The sequence below is a fragment of the Scyliorhinus canicula genome, chromosome 2 (assembly GCF_902713615.1).
Source record: "Scyliorhinus canicula chromosome 2, sScyCan1.1, whole genome shotgun sequence".
Lineage (NCBI taxonomy): Eukaryota > Metazoa > Chordata > Chondrichthyes > Carcharhiniformes > Scyliorhinidae > Scyliorhinus > Scyliorhinus canicula.
The window spans coordinates 174,831,976-174,844,683 of NC_052147.1; the positions used below are offsets into that span (position 1 = coordinate 174,831,976).

The following is a 12,708-nucleotide window of genomic DNA, read 5'->3' on the forward strand; positions in this document are numbered from 1 at the left end:
GCCTGTGGGCCCATTCCTGTCCCTATCCATTTTTCCACTGTTTGATCCAGAATTATTCTTTTCTTTGTACAATCGTTGATTGACTAAATTTGGTTGCTAAATCTACAAAATACAAAATAAATATATTATTGTCTTTATCCCAGATCTTAAGGTCCATGTGTCCTTCTGTACTTCCTACAAACTTCACAGCGATCACTAACCTATCAGTATAGTCTTCATCCCTTACCCCTGCGTCCTTTAATAAATTTTTCAGCCTCCGAGGAGACGGATGCGCAAGTTACCAATGCAGTTTTAATACAACAAGCTTTTTATCAGCTAAAGTCCCATTTTCAACTGCCATTAACATATCCTTGACAACTGTACTTGAAATATTATTTGTCAGTAATGGAATACAATAGTGTCCTGACTGTGTAAATTATGCACCCACTGTCTTTCTAAAAACTGTTGCCTTATCCTGTTCCATATCCAGTTTCATGTGTGCTTTCTTCATCGACGGTCTGCTCAGAAGCAAAGGTATCTCACTTGATACAACATCCATGCTAATGAAATGATTCACTCCAGCAATATTGCAAGGGATCACCACTCTTTTCAGCGACTTCAGAGTATTATCATCCCCAAACCTGAAACTTGTGGAACTTTCAAATTTCTTAACCTTGTTACGTTTTCAGCATTCAAGGAGTCAAGGTAACATTTTAGCCAGTCAGTTCCACGCACTGCAGATGCGCAGCCACTGTCCAATACAGCACAATTGAAGGATTCTGCAACCAACACCCTTATTTCTGGTCACTACCTTTTTCCTCTTCTGACTCTTCCATGTCATATGTCGCTTCAAACATTCTATTAAAACGTGTTGGACAGTTGAAAGCATAATGGTATTGAGAGTCACATAGAAAACATCGATTTAAATACCCCGTTCATTTCTGGGGTTCATCTTCCAATTGTAGGTTCTAACTAGGTTTCTGTCTTCATAATATCCAGGCCCCAGTCTCCTTCTATAGTCTTGGAACATGTTCGTAGCTGTACGATTTTGCCATCCTGTCAGTAGTGTATCTTCCATATTCTGCTTTATTAAGACTGACCTATTTGGGTCATCAGAGCCATTGGAATCGAATGTTTTCCCAGAAATGTTTTTAAAGCTTCTGTCATCTGATCGAATAAGGTATCCTTATCCACAAACTGAACTCCTGTCAAAACCAGGAGCCTATACATGTTGCTCACTCTAGCACAGTCCAGTAATTTAAAGGCCAACACAGACTGTGGAAATTCCAGGTTGTGTTTCTGCACCCGTTTTATATAGTCTGCCAAATTCCATTATATAGTCTTCAATGGAGAAATCCTCTATTTTCCGAAACCTATCAAAATCTGACCATGCTTCATAAGCACTTAACAAGTCATCCTTTTTATAAATCTTATCCATATAACGTAATAGAGTCTACTTCTTCTGAGTCTAACTCTTCCAATTCCAGCTCCGAAAACACTTTGCTTCAGATTTTACTGTCATAAGGTCGAGAAAGAGCCAGTGCCATACCTTGTTTTATCTTTCCCAAGGCAGTTACCTTAGTCCACATAACTACTGTACTTCTCCATTGGTTGTACGATCCCCTTTCAGAAAATAAGGGAGGATAGTCATATCTGGCCATCTTTATCCTAGGTTCAGCCATATATCTTTTTTTTCCTTCTAACTCGCCCCTTGGTGTGGTCTGGAAAAGTTGTATCTTTCAACCCTTCGCATTTGCACAGCAACCATCCTCTCCTACCATTTGTTAGACATCTAGCTGCTGTTGTATAAAGAGTCAAAGGTTTTGCTCCTTTTCACAAACACCTTTATTTTACTTTACCAGACTCTGCACAAAACTCTATCATCACATCACCTGACACAAAGGCCACCTGAAGCCTCTTTTCATATCCGTGTCAATTATTGGATATTTAACAGAAATGAGGCAACTAATTGGAATGTCTCTTTACCCATTACTTAACAGAATCAATCAAGCCTTCATGTAATCTTCCGATGGCGGCCATGGAGGAATAGGCCGCACATTTGATAGCTCACGCCTATGACAGATTTTTAGACCTCCCCCCTGTTTTTCCACGGATTTTATGGGATAAATCGGTGAAGAGTGAGACAGTGAGGAGAAATCTCCCTCTAGTGTATGGAGAATTGGACCAGAAGTGGCTGTGTGAGAAGACAAAGTCCTACAAGGAAGACCCGAGCTGAGCTGGCAACGCGGAAAGCATGGCGGAGAGCAAGGGCAGCGGGGAGACGGCACAGTGGTCGATGGAGCAGCTGGTAAAGTTTTATCGAAGATTGCTTCGCCAAGCTCAAGAAGGACATGCTTCGATTGATCAAGTGGTGCAGAATCAAGAGACCCACTGAAAAGCGATCCAGGAGGTGGAGAAAAAGGTGTCCGAGCACGAAGAATACATAACTGTGCTGAAGACCAAGGTGGAGATGATGAATGACCGCCAGAAAAGAATGCAGGAGAAGCTGGAGAACAGGTCCAGGAGGCAGAATCTTAGAATTGTCGGCCTCCCTGAAGGCAGCGAGGGATCGGATGCGAGGGCTTATTTGCCGACATGCTGGAGAAGTTGATGGGGGCTGAGGCGTTCCCTCGGCCCCTGGAAGTGGATAGAGAGCACAGTGCCCTGGCGAAGTAGCCCTGAGGGAACGAGCTGCCGAGGGCGATGGTGGTACATTTACACCGATTCCTGGACAAGGAACACGTTCTGCGATGGGACAAGAAAGAACGGAGCAGCAAGTTGGAGAAATGTGAGCTACGCATTTATCAGGACCTGGGTGCGGATTTGGCCAAGAGGTGAGCTGGGTTTAATTGGGCAAAAAAGGTCCTCTTTAAGAAGGAGGTGAAGTTTGGGATGTTGTACCCAGCCCAACTGTGGGTCACACATGAGGACCAGGACTTCTACTTTGAAACACCAATGTGTGAAATTTTATTAAAGAAAAAAGACTGGAGGTGATTTAAAAGTACCTTGGAGAGTACTGTGGTGGTGATTTGTTGTGCTGGGTTGTATAAGTGTGATAAGGGGCTGTTTTTTTTTCAGATTGTTAACTATTTATTTGCCACTAATCATGTTAAATACATAACTTGCTGGCAAAAAAATAAGTTAACTTCAGAAACAGAACACCAATATTTACACAAAGGCATGTTACATTACGATATGTTATGGCGCAAATTCTTTTGGCTTCGTTTTAGATACAATAGTAATAGCAAAAGTTATGTAATATTTCTGAATGAGAAATCATGATTAGCTACAATGTTTTACAAAAATATGGTGCAAGTTGACAATTATTTTATTCAACATTTTCAAGTCCTGAAATAGATGTATTAATTTATACAGTTAACTATTTAAATTTACATAAAGGTCAACCTTTTAAGACTGAAAATTAAAACGCTTCACAAATGGAGGTTCTAAGCAACAGTTTTGAAGGTCTGCAATATCAAGTTGGTTTGGTGGATTAATCGGTTGGCACTCATGAACACATTAATTGCCTTGCCATCTTTAAAGTAGGTTTTCAGAGTGTCGCTGAAGCTCTTGGGAGTATTTGACAAATTCTTTCTTTTGGTGTTCAAGTGCTGTACGGTTCTGGTACTGGTATTTTTTTGAAAAAATTGTTCAGTGTCAAGAAGCTCCTTTATTGCACTGGCGATATCCTTGATTGTCTGAAGGAACCTAACCCTATCATTGATCTCATCTGGAATTTTGCTGAGAATATGTTTCGGTGTTCGTGCCTTTTCATTCAGCTCCCGGAATTCTGGTTCTTGCCTGTCAATCATATACTCTTCAACGTCATCACTAGCCATTTGCAATAGCGATTCAGTGAAATTAACTTCCGCACTCTTTTTTTCCAGAATTTTGGTTATGTCTTGAGTGAGACCAGGATTTTCTTTTTCAGCCTTTATGAAAGCAGCTCTGAGAGTTTGTGCAACATGCTCCAGCTCATTGAACACTGGGTAAAGTGGCATGGAAACCATGGAGGTTGTCTCTGCTTCATTCCTCATCTCTTCCTTTGTCATCCTTTGTTAACCTCACACTATTGCTGAAAAGTGCTACAAAGGCATTCACTTTCAAGCCAGTCCTCCTCTTCCATCCTTGTGCAAGAAAGAGCCACTACCCCGCACGCATTCGGGCTTCAGAGCCGCCCACCCCAAGGCCTCGGCTCTCAGTCACTGCACTTCCCTTCCGACTCCTCTCACCTCCGCCACCCTGAGAAGGGGCTGTTTTGATGGCTAAAATTAACTTTGTCTTGCAGGGAGCTGGTTAGAAGGGGGGTGTTTTCTGGGGCTTTTTTTTGTTTTCTTCTAAAGTGGCTGTTTTGTTTCACTGTTTTTTCTGATGTTTGTTTCCTGGAGAATGTGATGTTTTGAATATGTTTGTCCAAGTGGGGGGAGAGGGGAGAGAACAATGGGGAGACAGACTGCTTGGTGCCATGGGCGGGCGCTATCAAGTCAGCATGACTCACGGCAGCACAGTGGGGGGGGGCGAGCAGTTGTTAAGCTGGAGTTTGACTTAGGCGGTTGGGTTTCTTGTGCTATTGTTGGGGGGGGGGGGGGGGGAAAGAGCTGCTTTGCTGACATGGGAACGGCGAATACTCGAGGAGGCCATGGGCGCGAACTGGAGGCTGGCCTAAAAAGGGTGATGGCTAATCGGGGGGGGGGGGGGGGGGGGGGGGGGGGAGGAGGAGATGAGCAAGAGAAAGAGTGAGGGGGAAGGGAAGCCCCCCGACCAGGCTGATTGCATGGAACGTCAGGTGGTTGAATGGGCCAGTCAAGCGGGCTCGCATGTTCACACATTTGAAGGGGCTGAAGGCGGACGTGGCAATGTTACAAGAGACACACCTAAAAGTTATGGACCAGACGAGATTGAGAAAGGGGTGGGTTGGCCAAGTATGTCACTCGGGGCTGGACTCAAAGACCAGGGGGGTAGCGAGCTTGATCAACAAACGAGTGGCATTTGAGGCAGGGAGAATCGTGTCAGACAAGGGGGGTAGGTACATAATGATGAGTGGGAAGTTGGAGGGGGTGCGGGTGATACTCATGAACATATATGCTCCGAATTGGGACGACGTGGAATTTGAGGCGGGTGTTAGGTAAGATCCCAGACTCAAACCTGATTATGGGAGGAGATTTTAACACAGTCATTGATCCAGAATTGGTCCAGTCAAAATCCAGGACAGGGAGGAGGCCTGCTGTGGCAGAGGAATTGAGGGGGTTTATGAAACAGATGGGGGGAGTAGACCCATGGAGGTTTGAATGGCCAAGGGCGAAGGAGTTTTCTTTTTTCTCCCATGTCCACAAGGTATACTCTCGCAATGACATTTTTGCTTTGAGCAAGGCGCTAATACCGGGGGTGGTGGATACCGAGTACTCGGCAATCGCAGTGACGGATCGTGCCCCACATTGGGTGGATCTACGGGTTAGTGTGGAGAGAGGGCAACGCCCGCTGTGGAGACTGGATGTGGGGTTGCTAGTGGACGATGAGATCTGTGGGCGGGTGAGCAAGTCCATCCAGAACTACCTGGAAACAAATTATATGGAGGAGGTCTCTGCAGCAATGGTTTGGGAAGCTTTGAAGGCAGTGGTCAGAGGGGAATTAATCTTGATACGGGCCCACAGAGAAAAGGTGGAATGGGCTGAGAGGGATAGGTTAGTGGAGGAGATACTCTAGGTGGACAGGAGATACTCTGAGGTCCCGGACGTGGGGCTACTGAGGGAGTGGCGGTGTTTGGGCTATTGACTACAGGGAAAGCGGTGGAGCAGTTGAGGAAGGCAAGGGGGGAGATTTATGAGTACGGGGAAAAGGCAGGAAGAATGTTAGCGCACCAGCTCAGAAAAAGGGAGGCGGCCAAGGAGATAGGGAGATTAAAGAGTAGAGGTGGGAATACTGTCCTGAACCCAGTGGGGTTGAATGAGGTGTTCAAGGACTTTTACAGTAAATTATATGAGTCGGAACTCCCGGCTGGGTGGAGGGGATGAGGCAGTTTTTGGATCAGTTGAGATTTCCAAGGCTCGATGAAGACCTGATGGAAGGGCTGGGAACCCCAATTGAGATTGAGGAAATAATTGAGGGGTTGGAGGACATGCAGTCGGGCAAGGCCCCGTGGCCTGACTGCTACTTGGTGGAATTTAAAAGAAGTTTTCAGAGATATTGAGCCCACTGCTGATGAGGACATTTAATGAACCAAGAGAGAATGGAGTGCCCCCCCCCCCCCCGCCCCCCCCCAAACACTGTTGCAGGCCTCGATTTCTTTTATCTTGAAACGGGAGAAGATCCGGAGCAATGAGGATCATACAGGCTGATTTCTCTACTAAATGTGGCTGCCAAACTACTGGCTAAGATACTGGCCACAAGGATAGAGGACTGTGTCCCGGGGGTGATAGGGGAAGACCAGACGGGATTTGTTAAGGGCAGGCAACTCAAGGCCGATGTTCGAAGGCTTCTAAATGTTATTATGATGCCCTCAGAAGGAGAGGAGGTGGTGGTAGCGATGGATGCGGATGAGGAAATGAACAGAAAGGCATAATGGGTAGTTAGGCCAAGTTAGGAGTAAAATTTTACTGCAGTAGAATAAGGAGTTAGGTTAGTGGACTTTTAAACATCAACTGGGATTCAAGGCAGGAAGAGGGGGATGGGCAGTCACTAAGACCATTTCTTTGTTGCCAAGGATACTGGGAAAAGGGGCCTCAGGCCAGATTAAGGAATGTGGGGAAAACCTATGGGAGCTTTGCATTTGTACCGTTGCCTTATTTGGTCGTATGTATGTGAAACTTGATGCAACTTGAATGTATATGAAATTAGATGTTTTTCCTTTGTCTGGCACTCTGGCTGTTGAAGAGGCAGGAGACTGGTGGTGTTCTGCTCTCCCAATAGAGTGAGTCACCCAGCTAGCTGGTTAAAATAAACAATAATTGATACCTGAAAATCCGTCTCAACTTTTATTGAGCCCAGACTGGCAGCAAAAGAATCAGGATTGTCACGGAGAAGGCCTTTGATTGGGTGGAGTGGAATTACCAATGGGAGGCGCTGGGAAGGTTTGGGTTTGGTGAGGGCTTTGTTGACTGGGTGCGGTTGCTCTATCAGGCACCAGTAGCGAGTGTATACACGAACCGGCTGAGGTCGGGGTATTTTGAACTTCTTCGAGAGACAAGGCAAGGGTGCCCCCTCTCCCCGTTACTGTTTGCTCTGGTCATAGAGCCATTGGCCATGGTGTTAAGAGTCTCTAGGAACTGGTTCGGGGTGGGGAGGTGGAACACTGGGTCTCGCTCTGCGCAGATGACATGCTCTTGTACATTTCGGACCCCTTGGAGGGGACGGGGGAAGTAATGTGAATCTTGGGGGAATTTGGCAATTTTTCGGGGTATAAATTGAACATGAAATGAAATGAAATGAAAATCGCTTATTGTCACGAGTAGGCTTCAATGAAGTTACTGTGAAAAGCCCCTAGTCGCCACATTCCGGCGCCTGTCCGGGGAGGCTGGTACGGGAATCGAACCGTGCTGCTGGCCTGCTTTAAAAACCAGCGATTTAGCTCAGTGGGTAAAACATTGGGTAAAAGCGAGATGTTCGCGATCCAGGCAAGAGGGCAGGAGAAGAGACTGGGAGAGCTGCTGCTTAGAATGGTAGGGAAGAGCTTTCGATATCTGGGAATCAGGGTGGCCCGGAAATGGGAGGTACTACACAAGTTAAACCTATCTGGTGGGGAGAACAAATGGAAGGGGACTTTAAGAGATGGGACATGCTCCCGCTATCACTAGCGGGGAGGCTACAGACCGTGAAAATGACGGTCCTCCCCAGATCTCTGTTTGTTTTTCAGTGCCTCCCCATCTTCATCCCAAAGGCCTTTTTCAAGTGGGTGAATAAGATTATTTCGGGCTTTGTGCGGGTGAGTAAAACCTTGTGAGTGAAGAAAGTGTTGCTGGAGCACAGTCGGGGGGAGGGTGGATTGGCGCTGCCAAACTTCTGCAATTAGTACTGGGCGGCTAATATAGCCATGATTAGGAAGTGGGTAGTGGGGGAGGGGTCGGCATGGGAGCGGATGGAGGCGGCGTCATGTAAAGACACCAGTCTGGCAGCATTGGTAACGGCACCTCTGCCATTGTCGCCGGCCCGATACACCACAAGTCCGGTGGTAGTGGCGACTCTGAGAATCTGGGGGCAGTGGAGGAGATGTAAGAGAGTGGAGGGAGCATCGATTTGGACCCCGATTTTATAACAACCATAGGTTTGTACCGGGTAGGCTAGATGGCGGGTTCCGGAGTTGGCAGAGGGCAGGAATTGGACGGATGGGCGATCTGTTTATAGATGGGAGCTTTCCCAGCTAGAAAGCTTTGGAGGATAAACTTAAATTGCCAGCAGAATATGGTTTTAGGTATTTGCAGGTGTGCGACTTCCTGAGAAAACAGGTGCCGGCCTTTCCGCTGCTGCTGCCACGGGGGATACAGGATAGAGTAGTTTCCAGTACCTAGGTGGGAGAGGGGAAGGTATCGGATATTTACCAGGAGCGATCGGAGCCGGAAGAAACTCCGGTGGAGGAGCTTAAGGACGTGATAGGAGTAGAGATAGAGGCGGGTCTATGGGCGGATGCCCTAAGCAGGGTTAATACCTCCTCATCGTGCGCCAGGCTTAGACTGATACAATTTAAGGTAGACCACTGGGCACACATGACAGTGGGTAGGATGAGCAAGTTTTTCGGGGTAGAGGATAGGTGTGCGAGGTGCGCAGGAAGCCCAGCAAATCATGTCCACATGTTTTGGGCATGCCCGAAGCCTAGAGAGTTTTGGCAATGTTTCGCTCAGGCAATGTCCACGGTGCTAAAAACACGGGTGGTGCTGAGCCCGGAGGTAGCAACGTTTGGAGTGTCGGAAGATCTGGGAGTTCAGGGGTCGAAAGACGCCAGTGTCCTGACCTTTGCCTCCCTGGTAGCCCGGAGACGGATCTTATTAATGTGGAGGGACTCAAAGCCCCCGAGTGTAGAGACTTGGGTTAGTGACATGGCTGGGTTTCTCAGTCTTGAGAAAATAAAGTTTGCCTTAAGAGGGTCAATGTTAGCGTTCTCCCTGAGGTGGCAGCCGTTCATCTACTTTCTTGGGGAAAATTAAAAATGTCAGCAGATGCAGTATTCCAAGGGGGGAGCGGGGGATTATTGTTGCATGGTTGAGGTGTGTGAAGATTGGGCTGGGATGGGAAATGGTTATTTTACCATGTTGATATCATTGTTTTTGTTACTGTTATAAACGTTTTCAAATACCTGAATAAAATATTTTTTTTTTAAAAATTGGATGTTTTCGATAGTGATGGGAGTTTAGCATATGTGATTCCAAGCATAATTGAATATAAGCTGCACAGATGTGCTGTGAAATCTCAAGTCTCTGTGTGAGAATATGTTTGGAAACCTATTCCTTAGTACTTGAAATTTATTTGAAACCACTCTCAAAATAAATTTGTGTATATTTAGATCCGTTAAGTTTGAGATTAAACTATTAGTATTCCGTCTTGAAATATTGTGACTTTAATTTAAATAATAGGAGACCGTGCATGGCATTGCATGTTGGTTGTTTGGGACCTGGAGCATAATCCTTGATACATCTTCTTCTGGAAAGGCAAACCAGAAGAAGAACGCCGCCTCTATGGGATTCGGCTTCAGCGTAAAAAGCCAGAGGGACAACAAAAGACGTCATAGCAACACTCCTGCTCCAAGCACTGGCACTTAATAGACTAGATCATTGTCCAAGCAATGGACCACAAAAATGTATGCATCACCTATGCCATGACTGGAGCCGAGGACTACTGGATTGACCACCAACTAATCCGCTCTGCCATCTCTATCACCCTAGCTCCAAACTAGCACAGACAGAAAAGCTCTGCCGCAATCAATGTTGCTGGACTCAAAGACCCTGAGAAAAACAGAGCTACTTAGTCGTGCCTTATGGCTAACATGGCGACAACCATTGAGCCAGAGCCGCAGAATGCCCACAGATCCAGGTCCGCTTTAAAAGCCATCATAGGGGCGGCACAGTGGTGCACTGCTTATCACTGCTGCCCGATGTCTCTGGGGACCCGGGTTTGATCCCGACCCCGGGTCACTGTCCATGCGGAGTTTGCACATTCTTCCTCCTGCGTGGATCTCATCCCCATAACTGAAGATGTGCAGGGTAGGTGGATTCGCCAAGCTAAATTGCCCCTTAATTTAAAAAAAAGCAATCATAAGCAGCACCGTATGATTGAGGAGACGCTCGGGCTCTCGACCAGGAAACATGAAGACGGTTTAATGAGAATGAACAGGCGATCCAGGATCTCCTTGACCACAAATGCAAGATATTCCTGAACTGGCAGCTCCACCAGAACTCGAGTGAGAGGAAACAAGCCTACGGGCAATTGAAGGCAGAGATATAACAAAGAACACGTGACCTAAAGAACAGATGGTGGGTGGAAAGAACGTGGGAGAAGCGCTCATCAAAGACAGAGGCAGTCAATGCCCACTGGAAAGAGCATTTCGAAGACAACCTCAACTAAGACACAGCCTTTGACCCAAGTGCCCCCGACACCATCCCGCAACACGCTATTCACCACTATCTCAGCGCAACTCCAGATCATGATGAGGTCAAAACAGGCCACCCGACAGCTAAAGAACAACAAGGACTCTGGCGCAGATGGAATCCTCACAGAAATTACGGTGGATAGGCACTCTTGACAAGAATCAATATCCTTGTCTGGAAGCAAAAATAACATGCAGGACAATTTCAGAGATTCTTTAATTATGACCAGCTTCGAGAAAGGAGACGGGTCCAACTGAGGAAATTACAGAGGGATTTCTCTCCTTTCCACCATGGGAAAGGCCATCATGAGAATACTCCTCAACCGCCCCTGAGTGGCTGGAGAACTTTTCCCTGAGTCTCAGTGCGGCTTCCGCCCATTCAGAGGCTCAATGGACATGATCTTCAGCGCATAAATAATCCAGAAAAACTGCAGGGAGCAGCATTAACCTCTGTACTTGGCCGTCTTCAATCTCGTAAAGGCCTTTGACTCTGTCAACCATGAGGGATTGTAGAACATCCTCCTCCAATTCGGCTACACGCAGAAATTTGTCACCATTCTCCGCCTGCTCCACGTTGACATGCAAGCCATGATCCTCAGCAATGGAACCATCACAGACCCAATCCGCGTGCGAACTAGGGTCAAACAGAGTTTGTATCATCGCACCAGCGCTCTCCTCCATCTTCCTCGCAGCAACACTCCACCCCGCCACCTTGAAGCTTTCCCCTGAAGTGGAGCTACCCTACCGGACAAGCAGGAAATTGTTCAAGCTGCGCTTCTAGGCCAGAGCCAAGACCACCCTAACCTCTGTCATTGAGCTGCAGTACGCAGAGGACACCTGTGTGTGCGCTCATTCAGAGGCCGAGCCACGAACCATCATCAATGGATCCACCGAGGCATATGAGAGAATGAGCCTCGGACTAAACCTCCAGAAAGCAGGTTCTCTACCAGCCCACTCCTATCACACAAAACAGCCTCCCGACCATCAAGATCCACGGTGAGCTCTTGGGCAATGTGGATCATTTCCCATATGTCAGGAGCCTCCTGTCAGTGCAAGCAGACATTGACTATGAAATCCAACATCAACTCCAATTCGCCAGTGCAGCCTTCGGATGCCTCAAATTCAGCACTGAACTCATGGTCTACAGAGCAGCCATGGTCCCCGTTCTCCTGTATGCATCAGAAACATGGATAATGTACAGCAGATATCTCAAATCCCTGGAGAGATGTCACCAATGGTTCCTCCACAAAATTTTGCAAATCCACCGGCAGGATAGGTGTACCGACGAAGTGTCCTCTCCCAGTCTAATATACTCAGTATTGAGGCACTGGTCATGTTCGACCAGCTACAATAGACAGGCCACTTTGCTCGCATCCCGACACAAGATTCCCAAAACAAGTGCTCCCCTCCCAGCTCTGCAATGGTAAGTGATCATTAGGAGGGCAGAGGAATCACTACAAGAAGACTCTGAAAGCCTCTCTAAGTAAATGCAACATCCCCATCGACAAGTGGAAATCGCTTGTCTCAAATGTACAAACAGGAGAAAAAGCATCCACAAGGGCCCCAATTGCTTTGTTTGTCTTAGAGTTGGGCACATGGAGTCCAAGGGTAAAGAGCAGAATGAGTGCGCAGAATCTAGAGCGTTCCATCCACTGATCTCCTCATTCACCACCTGCCAAACCAGTGGCAGGGTCTGCAGATCCAGGATTATAATATTAGGCCGCTGCAGAACCCATCGCCTTGGAGGTGCCCAAGGAAGAAAGCTGTGAAGTTGAAGCAATCTGAATAAGACTGTGTCTTCCCAGTTGCTGTAACAGATTTGCAGATGAAAACAGTATATGACTGGTATGAGGTAAAAATATTACGAGTGATGTGTAATATGAACATGATTGGATCCCTCCCACACCGTTCACAAGTGTCCTCCACCCCCTCTAATAACCAGCTCATCCTCGACTTCATCAAGTGCGCTCTGTGTACCACCTTTAACAGTGTCAACCGCAGCTTTGCACGTGAGGTTGAGGCGTTCACCCTCTGCAACACTTCACTCCACAACCCCACCTCCAGCACCATTCCAAGCTTCACCTCCCACTTAGCCTTAACCCCCTCCAACTAAGCAATATCCACCTCCAAAATCCTCCCATAGATCGGCGAGATGACCC

The 12,708-nt window shown here is 47.0% G+C and overlaps 1 protein-coding gene and 1 pseudogene across 16 annotated transcripts in view; one reads left to right on the top strand and one right to left on the bottom strand.

Moving 5' to 3' along the window:
* The window catches only part of ankrd44 (ankyrin repeat domain 44), a 312,538-nt gene that overhangs the window by 50,383 nt on the left and 249,447 nt on the right, over positions 1-12,708 (top strand). The gene's annotated exons all lie outside the window — the stretch shown is intronic.
* LOC119961784 lies at positions 3,168-4,046 on the bottom strand (annotated as a pseudogene).